At 41.5% G+C, this 15,057-nt stretch overlaps 1 protein-coding gene across 2 annotated transcripts in view; it reads left to right on the forward strand.

Moving 5' to 3' along the window:
* LOC114872798 (lachesin-like) overlaps positions 1-15,057 on the forward strand; it is a 42,749-nt gene that overhangs the window by 17,795 nt on the left and 9,897 nt on the right. The window contains exons 1-2 of one of the 2 annotated variants that reach the window (XM_029180400.2): positions 6,204-6,413; positions 6,707-6,768. The gene's annotated coding sequence lies outside the window, so the exon portion shown is untranslated. Of the gene's footprint in view, positions 1-6,203; positions 6,414-6,706; positions 6,769-15,057 lie in introns of those variants that run through there. The other variant, XM_029180399.2, reaches the window with a different exon arrangement.

The raw sequence follows: 15,057 nt of genomic DNA on the forward strand, positions 1-15,057 counted from the left end.
TTTGTTTGACGGAGAAGCGGTCCGTCTCCTCTCAGCGTTTTATCCCCAAAATTTTACTCGATATTCCCTCTTTTTTTTTTTTTCCTCGCTCTACTTCCTCGTTTGCTATCCTTTTCCTTCGCGCATTTCGAATATCAAGCAGTCTCACGTTTCTACCATTCTTTTCCGAAAATTCGGATTTTCTTTGCGAGTTCACCAACGTTACGCTTTCAACGACCACGTTCTCCATTGAATACCTTGAAATCTGAACGATTCGAAGAACAATTTACTTTATCAATTTCTATTTTTTTTTTGTTACCTTTTTATCGCAACATTTGCTTGAAACTCGAACAAATGAATATTTTTGGTACTTGTAACAACATTTATACGATACAATCTTTTAATCACCCGGTACTGCCCTCCTAAGTTAAAATATTCTATTTGCCATTTTTCTGAATGGCGATTAGTTGAAAGCACTAAGAGATTTCTTTATTGTACCGATGAAATCATTCACAAAGTGTACTTTGAAAGGAATGCACGCGGAGAGAACAGGGGAAAAATCGTAGTAAGTCGAAGTACATTCAAACATGCACATACTGGGCGCTTTTTTATAATGGAATTCCTGGCATCTCTGTGCCCGGTTACCGAGTTCACTCGCTACTGAAAGTTTAACGAGGTATGCTGGAATCTATGTAGCGTTTTTGTCGCACTCTTGTAACATGAATTTTTCTCGTTCAAATGAAATTTTCAACGTTAACGGCGAGCGTATAAAAAAAATACATGGAATTTTAGGCTAAAATCTAATTGATCTTTGAATAACGATATCGGCAACAAAGTTAGGTGGTTGAAAATGTAGTCCGAACGAAACGAAAACATGTCGAACGAAAAATGTTTTTTCTAATTATAGGTATATGGTAGCAATGATGTACCGAAGTGAGTACTTAATGTATTTGCTGGTAAAAACGAGCGTAAAGGGGCCGCTGACAAGAAAGAATTACGAGCAGGAAGGGTAGTTGTACCGGGCGTGAAGTAGGTGAGAAATAAAGTTGAAAAGGTCCGACATTTATTGCGTTTCAGCATCAAAAATGCCTTACGAACGTATCGACCAGATTCATTTCTAATCGTCACACGTTTGCAAGCACTTTCGTATGAAACTTTAGCGAAGTAAAGTCCACGTGCTGTGGAAACTACTCGATAGTAGGGGAGGAGAGCTGCGAGAGGATGAAAAAGGGGCTGAGGGAATGGCGTCGGCAGGGAGGAGAATAGTTGGAAGCTCATTCAGAGCAGAAGCGAAATCCTTCGCGTTTCAGGGAACCGTTGAAGATGTCGAGCACGTAGCTTGGTTCCTGATCATTGCCCGAAGCGTACTACCGAAGATACATGAGAATGCCGACGCAAGATGTCACACGGTCGTCTAAAAAGTTTCGCGCCAACTTATCGCCAATCCCGGATTTCCGGCTGTAACGATAGAACGAATGTCACCCTTCCGTTGCAATTTTATCCTTATTGTACTCTGATTAGTGATGTTGGATGACAAACACGACCAAGTCATAACGTAACAAACACCATAGACTCAGCCTCAACCAAACATCTTAACACTGGAACTAACAAACCAGTCAAAATGACTGGTTTCAAGTTTCTTATTTTAATTTATACGTTGGCTATTGTCGAGATAAAGATATATTAAATTATGTTTTATCCCGTATTTACTTAATTTTCTGTATTATTTTCAGGTTAAAAATTAGTGCGGATCAAACGTCGGTAGTTCTAGTGTTAATCTTGGTTCCTAGTTCCTTGGTCACCCTGTATTTCGTACCCTTCCTTGATCACTGTCCTTATCACTACTCATCCCCACCGATAAAATATAAAACCTCGAAAAATCATAGGGTCGTTAGAATTTAGTATTTACTACCAGAGTGCAAAACATAGCCGCATAAATAATAATAAATAAATAAGATTAAAAATAATAATAAATAAAACCTCTAAGTTATCTTATAAAAATTGTGTTGTCAATTTCCTTCTATCAGAATTTAAAAATTGCAAACGTTTAAAGTGCAAGAATGTCAAGATTTCGGATTCTCGCCCATCCCTAATAACTGTACAGTTATTTGAGCAAACACGAGAGTACTCGAAGCGTTTCAAAGAGAGTTTTGACGCTCCATTTACGCGCGTGTATGACAATGTCAAAATTGATATCTACTAAAACCATTCGTGGAAGCGATCTGACAATCCGATGAGTCGAAACATCAACGTAACCGGACCGAAGCACCAGCACGATCGCTACCGATTCGATTCGAGCCGATTCGTGCGGAGCCGAGCGGAGCCGAACGATCTCAACTGGAGCATACGCGGTCACGCCGGTCACGGGGTAGCGAGCAGGCATCAACTATCGCCGATAAAGGGGCGCGAGTGATAGGAGCGGAGAGTAGGTTGTCGGGCAACAGCCCGCACGACTCTGCTCGGATCCGCTGTAAAGGGGATAGGAAGCCAGCGAGGAGGAAGAGGAGGAGTGCAGGCGGCGACGGCTTACGCGGAGGACGCTCGAGGGGGTAACAGGTCGGATGTCCGGCAGTCCGTCACTGGGCTATCCCCCAGTATCTCCGGCGTGGTCCACCGCGTCACACAGACCTACCTGCAGCCATATCACCAGCTACATAACAAGTCCTGAATATGCATATATTCGTGTATGGAGGGTCGCTTCGCTAACCTCGACACCCCCTTGTGTACACAGCTCTACTTACGCTCGGTTTACGTACTCTGTGCGCGTGTACGCAACCGCTCGCGTTCTCCTACCTTTGTGATTCTCGGTTACACCGATGGGATGCGACGCGACGCGACGCGACGCAACGCGACACGCGGACCAACCATCCCCGTTAGCTGTTCTCTTCCTTCTAGAGTACCTATACATCAGCCTGTATGTCCTGCGGCATTCTATATAATATATAGATCTCATTCGCTGTATCCGTGTTCGTCCATCCGCGTTCAAACAGAGACCAACCCTCTTCCTCTTTGGTCCAATTGATCCCGCCTACCCGTCTCTCTGTTCCTCCCTCTAGCTACTTGACTCTGCTCTCTTTCACTCTCTCGATCCTCCCTCTGTCCCTCTTTGATATCCCTATCTATGCGTCTCATTTCCACTCGATCATCGACGAAGCACCGTTGACGCCAGTTCACTGCCTGCCAACGCATGAATTTATGACCGTGTACGTTGCGGTGGCTCGTATATTCATGGTCGGATTTTGACGTATCGCGTGCATTAGGAAAATTCTAATTACACACTGTCCAACGTTTATTTTTTGATAGAATAGCAGCGCGTCGATTGTCGCCTTCCTAGGCCGATATCCAATCGTGCACCGTCCCCTTTTGCTGTAACAGCTTCGTCGACTTTTTAAGCTTCCTAGTTTCCCCACCTCGACTCTTTTTCCCCTGTACGGTTGCTGTTGCTCTACCACGGTCTATTGACTCGTCTATCTGTACCGCTGTTTTTCTATCCATATAGCCACGCTCTTTTTCCGTTCTCCTTTCTACCTTTTATATCCTACTGTTCACCAACTCGACGCCATTTGACACGACGATCGCGAACCATTTGAAAGTAACCGGAGAAAAGAGAAAAGAGGAGCCCGTCCTTTCCTCGAGCACGCCGCGGCGCGGGTCAGACTCGATAAAAGGGTTGCGAGTTTAATGGACGTCTCGAATGCAGACTGCTCCTAGTAACGCGGCTTCGTTTATGCTGCCGCGCCCCTACATCCTCTTTTTAACATTACTCCTTTTCATCGTATTAACCACTGAGGCATTTTACTTCGACAATGCATTCTACTTTTCTTTCGATTCTATTCGACATCGAATGGAAAATATCTTTTACAAGCTTCGAAAATATCGGATACTCGAACTATCGGGTTCGCAAAATTCTTTTTTAATTTTTACATCGGTGACACGGTAATTCCTCCGTAACATGTTCAACACAACAGGTATCGCGAAGGAACTCGTGTCCAAATAATTTTCCATTTACCATACAAGGATCATTGACCGAATAGGCATATCGATCTCCTATACGCGTAAAATGACCATCTCTGATCCATTTTCACCGAATCAGATCACTGGACAACGACCTCTACAGAACCTTCGAAGGTACTCCGAATCAATGGTAACTCGTAACCCTCTCTTCATCCCCTTGTCGACGCGATTAATAAGACTAAAGCGTGCTTTGGCTGGTACTTTGACGATTGAAACAGACCGAGGCGGGAGGGAATGCCGCGAATCAGACGTAACAACGTTCTCCTATCGAAGGTACAAACGGATATTTGCAACACAAATATCTCGTCGATTGTATCCGTGATAACTGTGAGGCCGAACCTTTACCATTTAATAAACTAGCCATACTCTCGACGCGTATCGTCGACGAAAATTATTCGATCGTATCGATTGCTTCGCGGAAATAAATTCGTTCCGGTCGATTTGCTCGAACGTTCAGTTTCCTGAACGGAAAACGCGTTTATGTACGACGTATCGTAATCCATCGGCGATGTTTAGAGATGCATTAATTCGGTGACTATCAAAATAACCATGTGATTGACCCGGGTAATACGGCTAATTCGCGTGACGTTCCGAATCGTATGAAAATTCAAACGCACGCTCGTCGCCGCGACGTAATGAGCCGAAAATGGAATATGACGATCGGATGGCCCGCCCTCGGAACAGAGTCAAAAGTAAACGCCTCATTGTCCTCGATATTATTCTTCTGTGTTTATAGATTAATAAATATACGAAACTGGCAACGAGCTTGACAACAAAATCATAAGCGATCAAATGGAAGAAAAGTAGGAGAAAAGATTGGTACATTAATAAATAAAACATTAGATATCCGATGGTAAAGTAGAGTGATCGAAGAAAATCGTTCGAACTTGCGGGGAATATAAGTTTGAAAGGAAGCGTCGCCATAGTTGTTGCACGGATTTACGTATGGCCATTTTGCCGGAGAAAACCGTTGGCCCCTGTTTCTCCGCGGACGCAGGCAGTTGGTTTAGAAAGTAGCGCGAACCTGTTTGGAAGGGGGTTGGCTCGACGGCTATTGCGCGATTCTGAAAACTTGGAGGATCGCAATAACAATTCGACGAAGCCGCGGTATTGCCGAACGGTCTTCTTTCGAAAGTACCGGAAATAAATTTCAAACGGCACGATCCGAAAAATCTTTCGGAGAGATCGCGGGAATAAATCGCGAACTTACACTGTTCGAGTATAACGGGCAATAAACGAGTAGGCCGCGACGTAAAAACGCTGAACGAATACTGTATTCGGAGAAAGAGGCGGGGGCTTCGCGTGGAAAATAAGCTTTCACTCGCTTCGAACAGACGTTTATCCGCCGGAGGGATAAGAAAAACGAGGAAGAAAAATCATTGCTTCGCGTAAAAAGATGACTCTACGCGATTTCGACACGAGTGCTTCGCGTATGGTAATAAATAATAAAAATAGTAACGAACGTGTGAATAATTAAACGTTGTGACCAACTTTGAAACGAGGCGTTGCGCTTGAAACGCGGTTGAAATCTGTCGAGCGAGCAGTTTTTCTATCGAGTAGTATGAAAATTTCATTCATTAATAAAACATGCAAATTTGTAACATGCAGCTACGTGTTGTCGCATATGCATAAACGTGACGGAGTTTTCGCTGGGCTCGGGCGAAGAATGGGTTGCACTGGAGATTTCGAATTTAGAAATTAGTTCGTTTCGTGTAAAACGTTTCAAAGTAATTTCCATAAAATTACCACCGGGAGAAGAGGAAACTCGGTGTTTCGTCCCTCCATTGTTTCAATTCGTTCTATCGATGAAAGGATAAAAAGGAAAAGAGGAAAAAAGAATATCGTCGATAGGCAACTTGTACCCGTAACAAAGATGCGAAACGTGTAAGAACCACAAAAATCGGGTCGGGTAACCGAGATTCAACAATTATTTTATTCGATACCGTATTTGATTAAAGAACGGCAAATAGGTTGTTTGAAATCGAGCAATACGTTATCCAGTTTGTTTGCTGTAACGACGCTTTCGAATAATTAAGAAGTTATAATGTAATTAGATTTGGTGCGGAAGGTTGCGGAAGGGTGGGCGCAAGTTTGCGAGCGCATTTTCGGAAGTGCAACGATACTGGCGTGAAAACAGTTATCCTCGGCGTGTTGGCAAGATTGCGCCCGGTCCGCGCCGCGGTTTGCTTTTCAGTCGTCGTCGTCGTCGTCGTTGCATTCACGGCATCACACCGGTGCATTCACAATGGGCGCGCGACTATCTCGAGCACGGAAAACGCAGTTACTACGTTGAGAGTGTAATTATGGATGGCAGTGGAGAAGACGCGCCTAGGGTTACCGGGTTTTCCAGCCACTGCAGTTTGCTGCTAGTGTACGTTAACTTAGCTGCGTACCAGCCCGAGCACTCGCTCGATTCACCGGTAACTCACCAATTATGTACGCCACGGGGCTCCATCTTTCCCAAGCACACTCTTCCGATATCCTTTCTACATCTACTTCATTGTTAAACCTACACGCGTACAATGTATCTATAAGTGAGAGGTAAATTGAGGAATTTGCAGCTAAAGTGATGCAGCTCCATTTTTACTAATTTAGGATTGATATTAAAAACAGAACACTAATTGAAAAATATATATTTTTATATAATAAATATTAGTTATCGAGTTGATAAATTTTTATCTTTATTTTTATAATTCTTTTAATTTATTTGCAGGTGAACGATGAGGTCCTCGATATAAATACCGCTGGAAGAAGGGTGCCTCATGTTACAACACGGTAAGTCAGCAACCCTACTATTTCATGTGTCACAGTAATTTCTTAGTATTCGTTGACTAAATAACTAAGTAATCGTTTCAATTTTCATAATTGAACCGCATAATCTTTATAACTGCAACACGACAAGTCGTATTCTAAACTTTCCGCGAACAAACAGTTAGCTTTTCCGTTTAATTTCAACAAAGTTTCCACCCGTTTATCTTTTTACCCGACCACTTAATTTTAATTGAGTTCGTTAAATTCATTTCCAGCGGAATCCTTGGTGTACTTGGTCACTTTTAGAGTACATACCTATGTGTTCTAGGCACGGGGATATATTCAACCGTTCTCTTCCAACGAACTTCGTTTGAATATATTCTAGATTCATTCTGGCACAAGTGGATGGTCCGGAGATTTATAGAGGAAGGTTGCACCATTGACAAAATCCGCGGTAATACCTGCCCCCACCTTCCATAGATACTGGTTACATAAAAATCCCTGAGCGTACAATTTCTCTGGATTCAGATTATATTTAATATTTCGATATATCCTAACAATGGACCCTACCAATTGCAACATACAAGTTTTCGCCGGCAAAAGAATTTTAGATAAATTTTTTCAAACCCACCTGTCGGCTAATTAGTGCTAATTTCTGTCTTTACCTTCGATCGTGTAATTTATTCTCCTGCTCGATAAAAATTACCGAATTAAAAAAATTAATTCCCGAACGTTTATCAAGTCGATATTTAATCATGATATAACATTTACCGAATATTATACCGCATTCGAATCGCACTGCGAATTGAAACTTTAACGATTAAATAAACGTATTTGAAATGATAGCAATTTGATGTTATTATACCGTTGATTAAACTACGGTTTAATATGCAACAGATATATCCGCTAGGTCGAGAAAGGATGGATCGAGTCGTTACTTAACGAGAAAGCTTATGATTCGCTGGACATTTTACAATTTGAACTTATGTAGCGGAAAAAAATTGTGAAATTGAATAGGACGTTTTTCGTTTCTACAGTCGCAGTCGGGTTTAAAGCTCTTTGGCTTAAATGCAACGTCGTTAGGTGCAGAAGGTTACGTTGCAATTAGGATTGAAATTCGAAGGTAGCGACGAACCGGACCACTCGGATTAATTGTTCCCGTCCGATAGCACGTTTCTACATTGTTACCAACAAACATTTAGTTCTGTACGAGAGTAGATAAGGAGCCAATCATTCTGCCATTATTCGCACAGTTTCAAGTGTCCTCGGATCGCCGAATAACCGACACAAACAAAGCCATTCTGCAAATAATTCGCATCGCATTTAACAAACAACGCCAGCTCTATCAGCAGATCGACATATTCGGATTTATTTTCAAAATATATTCGCTGAAAATTTCGTTGTAGGGCAAGAAAAAAATTAACCCTTAACTGGTAAAGTGGAGTCTGACCTAATCAATCATTGAATAAGAACATAATTATAATAGACTTCTGTATAACGCAAATTTCTATAATGCGCCAAAGATATTGCGGCCACTGTTTTCAGATAACGCGATTACTCGTACAACGCGTAGGTATATGTACAATGTCACTTATTTTTTTTTAACTGTCCTATTCGGTAAAACATAGAAAATAAAGGTTGGCATGGCAATAATTATTCCAAACGTGTTATTTTAGATTATTCGCGTTCCTGAAAAATCACTACACCAGTTAATGGTTAATAAGACAGGGTAACTGAGAAATGTCAATAGTTTCCTCCTAACGAAAGAAAATCGCGCTATTAACCGGATGTAACTATACAAGCTGAGAATTAGTTGAAAAGTCTGTATCTCCTGGAAAGTTCGACACCTACATAGTTCGAGCAAGTCGATCCACCGTCCAACGAAGGACCATCGAAAGCATCCAGGCGTTCAGTTCCTCTAGCCTAGAGTCTATCTAGAAAGCCGAGATTAGTGCTAGGACTCTGCTCATCCTGCGGTAATGGAATCCAAGCTTTCATTTATTCTCCTACTTTTATCCGTTTTCTTTTCTTATAGAGAGCGAATGTTGGAACAGCGATGCTTATTGTTTCTCATTGCCACGAAGAAGCAAGCTTTAGCTCAAGGGGACAACATTTTTTATAGTCAACCAGTTTTATCAGATCCATTGTTCTGTCTTTGTGTAATGAGTGAAATATGAGAAATGTTAGGCGATTAGTAGAGACGTGCGAGAATCGAAAAATTTCGGGTATCCGATACTAGGATCAGACCTGCACTGTTCAGGTCGGGTCAGGTCGAGTTCCCGAACATTTATACTTTCGAGAACCCGATCCAAAGCGATATTTTATACGATAAAGCGAGTCGATTATTCGTTAAAGCGGGCTAAAAATGGAACGAAATCCTTAGCAATCGAAGAAGATGTTTCGAAGAAGGCGCAGTTTTCTATCCGTGGCGTCATACTGAAAACGAGTTTTCCGGAGCTACGGGGCTCTCAGTCAGGAATTACTATCGCGAATCTCGTGGCAGGATGTTCGTTAGCAGGATTTCTTTTCCCTTCGCCGACCAGCTGGCCACTCGACTCGAGTGCATTCTTATTCATCCGTTTTTCAGTCATTGTCGGAATCCTCTTCGCGTAGAGCGCGATTCATCATTCGTTTCAGAATTCATCGTCCTTCGAAGAACCGAGCTTCCGTTGCAATTGAATGGAAGAAATTACATCCCAGAAAATCTCCTTCGCATTGAACCCTAAGAAACGCTTCATTATTTTCAGTCTTCTCTTTTCCATTTTCGAAAACTTGTACCAACGATTCTTGCGTCGCGCATTTAACGCGTATTATACGAATTCCTTTCCTCGTTAAAATTTCGAATATTTTACAATGTATTAAATTTCAAGTCGAATATCGAAACCTCGCGTTGCGTTATTTTCTTCTTTCGCGTACAATTTAATCGTTTACGTTTGCGCATGCATGTATTTATTATCGTCGCGGTATTAATCGTTATTTCACGGTGGTACAACCGAAAAAAGAGACACAAACAACGAAGAAAATGTTTTAAGGGAGACAGAGCTGTTAAACCATTTATTGGACGGAGTAAAATTGGCCGCGGAACGAGCGGTTCGATTTCTGATAAATCATCAAAGGTCGGTTTCTCCTCCGACGATCCTGGCGCTAGCGTTACTTTGAAATTGAAACGAAATTTTCCGCAAATCTGAAATCCTGTAGGCTACTATTCTGAAAGCCAGCAGACTATATACTCGGTATTTACATATGTATACAGAGAGGATGGCGGGCGCCGTCGGGTGGATAGACGGGGTCGCGGGACGGATAGAGAGTAAAGTAAAAATTGACGAAGTCTAGGAGGCAAGGGCCAGAAAATGCTCGGAGCGATGCCTAATGAGCTTCCTGCAGCATCGCGTCGTCGCCTCTACGACTGCCATTCAGGATCCATGACAGCACGGTAATTCAGAACCGAGCGAACGAGATTCGTGAAGTCGGTGACAATCGGCAGCTAGCGTGGCTATTGTTTCAACGGGCCAACCCACTGCCTTTCAGATGTTTTAATAACCCGTTCTTCCCCTCGATGCGTTTCTGTATTTTCTTTTCCATTCGTTTCATCCTTTTACCCGATTTCAGCGAGTTCCTCGAGTCGAATCGCGTGGCAGGTAACACCACTCGTCTTTTCTTTTAATAGCAAAGCGACTCTAATAAGATCGTTTACGTACACGTTCTGCGATCAAGAAATTTCAGTTTGATCAGGTATTATCTGATACTCAAGTCGGGTCGTTGTCACGAACATTTACTATCTTCGAGAACTCGAGCCGAAGCGAACCGAAGCGATAGAAAATGACTATCAATCTTGTTATAATAAGCAGCGGTAATTGTTCCATTCACTATCGCATTATGACACCTTTGGAAAATTTAGATGTCGCGTATCTGTTCATTACGGTGAACGATGAGCGCACAATAACAGAGCTCTATCTCCCTAATGTACAATCAACGTGTCCATAATTTCGAGCAAAAGCGTAAATTACGCAACAATTGATTTGTACACACACAATTTTGTGGAATCAGCCGAAATAATTGCTCGGATCGTAGATATTAGTAGAGAAATTTCCTGTTGGAATAGCTGCTGGTACAACGTATCGCTAGCAAATTTCTCGAGAATTAATGTTGCAATCAAAACGGGGCGATACGTTACGAAAAGATATTAAGCGGAGGGTCGAAGACCGAGTTTACGAGGTTTATTGTTATTCAAATTACGTATTAATCAGATCTCGACGCGTATATCCCCTCTTTTAGCGAGTAATCCGTACATCTTTACTTATTTCGACCAAAGTATTTTTAATATCCTCTACGTACTTCGTTTCATTTCATTCGTTTCCGTTGTGCCTTTCCACGTTCACCCATCCGTACACGTTCTATTTTTCCCGGCTCTTCGCTTTCTCATCCAGTTCTGTTTCTTCCGTCGTCCGTCATTCTTGCACTCGCCGAATTCGTCTTTTATCCTGAATCGTGAGATGCGAATCCTCCCCCGGTTGCTCCGATATATGCCGCTGCAGAGAGGTACATTACCGCGCTCGCATTGCCTGAATTTCCATCTGCTTAGCACCGGAATCCGCTTTACGTTCCGTTAGACAGAGAAGTGGTATTGCCTACCGATATATCAGCCGATAGAACGAAAGGGAGCCGAGACTGACAGGGATGGAAGATGAAAGAAGAAAAGAAACGGAGGAGAGGCTCAAAGCAGATAGCGAAAGAGAAGAAACAAAAAATGAATAGCAACATTTATACGAATAGTAACGTAAAAGGGTTTTTTTACGTTACTTCGATCGAGAGTAAATTACCAATTTTTAACGATTTTTATTAAAATTTCCAATTTTTTTTTATCTTCAACTTTTCTATTTCTCACTTGTGAAATTATCGATTCGTGATTATCAATTAAGGTATAAACGTCACTATCTCATTTAAGGGTTTAACGTGCATGATTGCGATACGATTCTAGTGCAATTAGTGTTTTTAGGTATAGCAATATATCGATATATCTAAATGGAATTTTGACGGATATGCGCGTCGTTGTAGCTGATGGAGGATTCAAGCCATCGGACGCGTGTATTTATGGGAGGGACGTGTAGCTTGCAGCAAGCTTACGCACATACATGTCCGTTGGTATATCCACATAAAACCATGTCATCCCGCGCGTTTAAACTCGCCTATTATCCGTATAATGCAAACCAAATTATTTTCTCTGCAATCAAAAATCGTCTTTACCCTATATTGCATTATAATTCTGCGGACTGTGAAAATTTCAAACAGCTGATTCTCGTTTACCTGTGTAATACCTATTTATTTTCATTCTTTCGTTCTTATCGAATCTCGTAACTTCGTCTTTCTGCCATTATTTTTGTTCTTCGTTAAAAGAACAGTTGAGGATCTTGCAGTAAGAGAGATGAAGCCCTATTTTGGAGAATTTCTTATTTGCGATGTGCAATACACGAAAAAAGAAAAAAGTTAAATCGTTTGATGCAAATTTCATGATAAGTGATCGAATTATTGTTTGTCTGTGAAAACTGTAGATTTGACAAATTTTCCAAAAATAAAAATATAAAAACTTATCAACTCAATAAGCAGTAATATTCGTATGAAAATATATATTTTTAAATTAGTATTCTAATTTTTATCTAATTTACTTGAAGTTGATAATATTGTAGCTGTACCCCTTTAGCTGCAAGGTTCTCAATTGTATCGACGACGTTTTAAACGACCGTATAGACGAGTTTGAAATGCTTGTACTCGAAGAATAATAATCGGTAAGCGTAAGTTTGATAGATGGTAGTAAGGAAAATTGATGCCGGATCCGGTAGAATTTCAGGTTGTATTTATGGGGACATGCCGCGTGTGTAATAGGTCCAAGGGATATAGGGTAGAACGTAACTCAGCATCAGAGCTGACCGACGAAGCTGAAGCCGAAGCCGAAGCCGAAGCCGAAGCTGGAGCCAGAGCCAGCTTTGCCTGTCGTTCCTGCATTGCAGTAATCCCAAGCAACACGCTCACCAAATACCCCCATAGATATCCCATACGGAGCTCCATCGCGGTCGTTCTTGCCAGTTACTTTGAGGTTGAACAAGCCGACCTCTTCTCTCTTTGGCTTCGCATTGTTCTCCTGTCCGCTCGGATGCGATACCATCTTAATCGTGCTAATTCGCGCCCACCCATCACTGCCTGACACTCGCTCCTCTACTCGGTAAACGGACATTTCCAAGGCTTACTACCTCTCCCCTGCCGACGCATACCCACACCGTTAATAAGACGATCCAATAAAAAGTTTCTCAGTTTATTTGCTTCTCAACTTAATTAGCTATCTATTTTCATTTTTAAATATTCATACATTTATCCGTTTGCCCTACTTTCATTAGAACGATTTTAATACACCATCTGCTGTCGAAAAATAAAATAGATTCGGGTCGGGTGAAATTCTCGCACATCCTAGGTTTTCTACCTCCCTCCTGTCAACACGTACCCTCACCGTTAATAAGACGACCCAATAAAGAGTTTCTTAGTTTACTTGCTTCTCAACTCAATTAGCTAACTATCTATTTTTATTTCTAAATATTCGTACATTTATCCGTTTGTCCTTCTTTCACTAGATTTTAATACACTATCTGCCGTCGAAAAATAAAATAGATTAAGGTCAGGTGAAATTCTGGCACACTCCCTTAGGCTTAACAGAATAAAGTGCTAAACGCGATAATTAACGCGTTAACTTTCAACCGACGTAATACGATCCTATGAAACTTTAAACGTGTCAAAGAAGAAAGAAAGAAGGTACGTCTAGTCGGTATAAAAGTATATAGGATTTGAATTGGAACGAGCTCGCTGTCCCATTAGAGTCGAGCCCCAGTGTCTCGCGGCGTTCGCAAGTAGCTACTTCCGAAAGTCCATTTTCAGGCCTGACCTCGAGCAACCCCCGAACGCTTACGATCCTAGTAACTGAAATAACTTTGGGGCAAAAGGAAAAGAGGAAACAAGTTCTTCCAGTCGATGAATCATCTCGAGAAAAAGATGGTAGCCCGAATAGGTCAGTCTTCGGTGGAGGAAGAAAATGTCGACCACTTGGTATGCTACTGGCGCGATCACCATGATATTCCTCGCATAATTATTACTGTACCGGCTCTGCAAGGAATCTTCTTATCTGTTCCTGACCAGAATATCCAATTACAAGGAGCATCGTGTACAGCAGATTTTTATGTCACGTAGCGGTGAAACACGTCTGCTCGAGAATCAATTCTTGCAGGCAGCGTCGACCGACAGCGTTTCGACGACGGCTTTGTACCGTTCTGATTTGATTTTAATTTTAATTAATATTTATAGAATGTTCTCGTCGAATTATAGTTACAGGTAATAGAGAAAATCTACGAACTGTCGCGGCAAATAATAACGTCGCGTTTTTAATCACGTCGAAAGTTGCGTACCGCGAACCTGGCTAGTTTCGAAGTACTTCCTTCGTGTCGTACTTCAGAATTCACGATAGTGGAAAAGCCAAGTAACAAGGTTTCATTGCTGCTAACTCGAATTATCACCGGTAATGTCCTCGTTGCAACTTGACGAACTTTCCGGTGCTTCTTCCGACAGAGGTAACTGAAAAGTTTCCCAGGCAAAGATTCAAAATCTGTTAAAGAATGTCTCCCCGCCCGACAATGTTGTTGACACTAGCCGAGCGTGTCAGAAACAGAAACATCGTTTCTCAACGGTGACACGAATTTAAGTTTAGTCTTCGTATTATGGTACGCGGCTTTTCCCCGCAACGAACAACAACCACCGGAATACTAACTGTAAGAAAAGTTGTTTCTTCGTATTTTACATAAAAGAGCGGCGTCTTCCACTCGACGAACTAATTGCCATTGATATCTTTGTTAACCTGCGTGTACTTTATCAAAGTACATTTTCAACCATCTAGGCGTTAATTCTATTCGACTAACTTTGCGAATTTACAGTGGATAATCAAATTATTAGAGCCACTCGCTTAAATTGATGATTTTACATAAAAATGATTAATTTGTAAATGAAAACCGAGTTAAAGAGAGTTTTTGTAATTTTTTTATGATGTATTGATGCTTGTAAAATTATGATACCCAGTTGAAAAAAAAAGTGAAAGTTCTTGACTGGCCTGGAAATTCTCCGGACTTTGTGGAAACATTTATTATTAGTAATAAATGTCAATTGATTGAACGTTTGATAGAAGTATGGGCTAGAAATAAAGCAATAAAAATAAAGTACGTATGCCGAAAAGAATTGAGGCAGTAGGTAATTGCAGCAAAAGACGGCGTTACGAAATACTAA

The sequence above is a fragment of the Osmia bicornis genome, chromosome 1, assembly GCF_907164935.1.
Source record: "Osmia bicornis bicornis chromosome 1, iOsmBic2.1, whole genome shotgun sequence".
NCBI classification, from domain to species: Eukaryota; Metazoa; Arthropoda; class Insecta; order Hymenoptera; family Megachilidae; genus Osmia; species Osmia bicornis.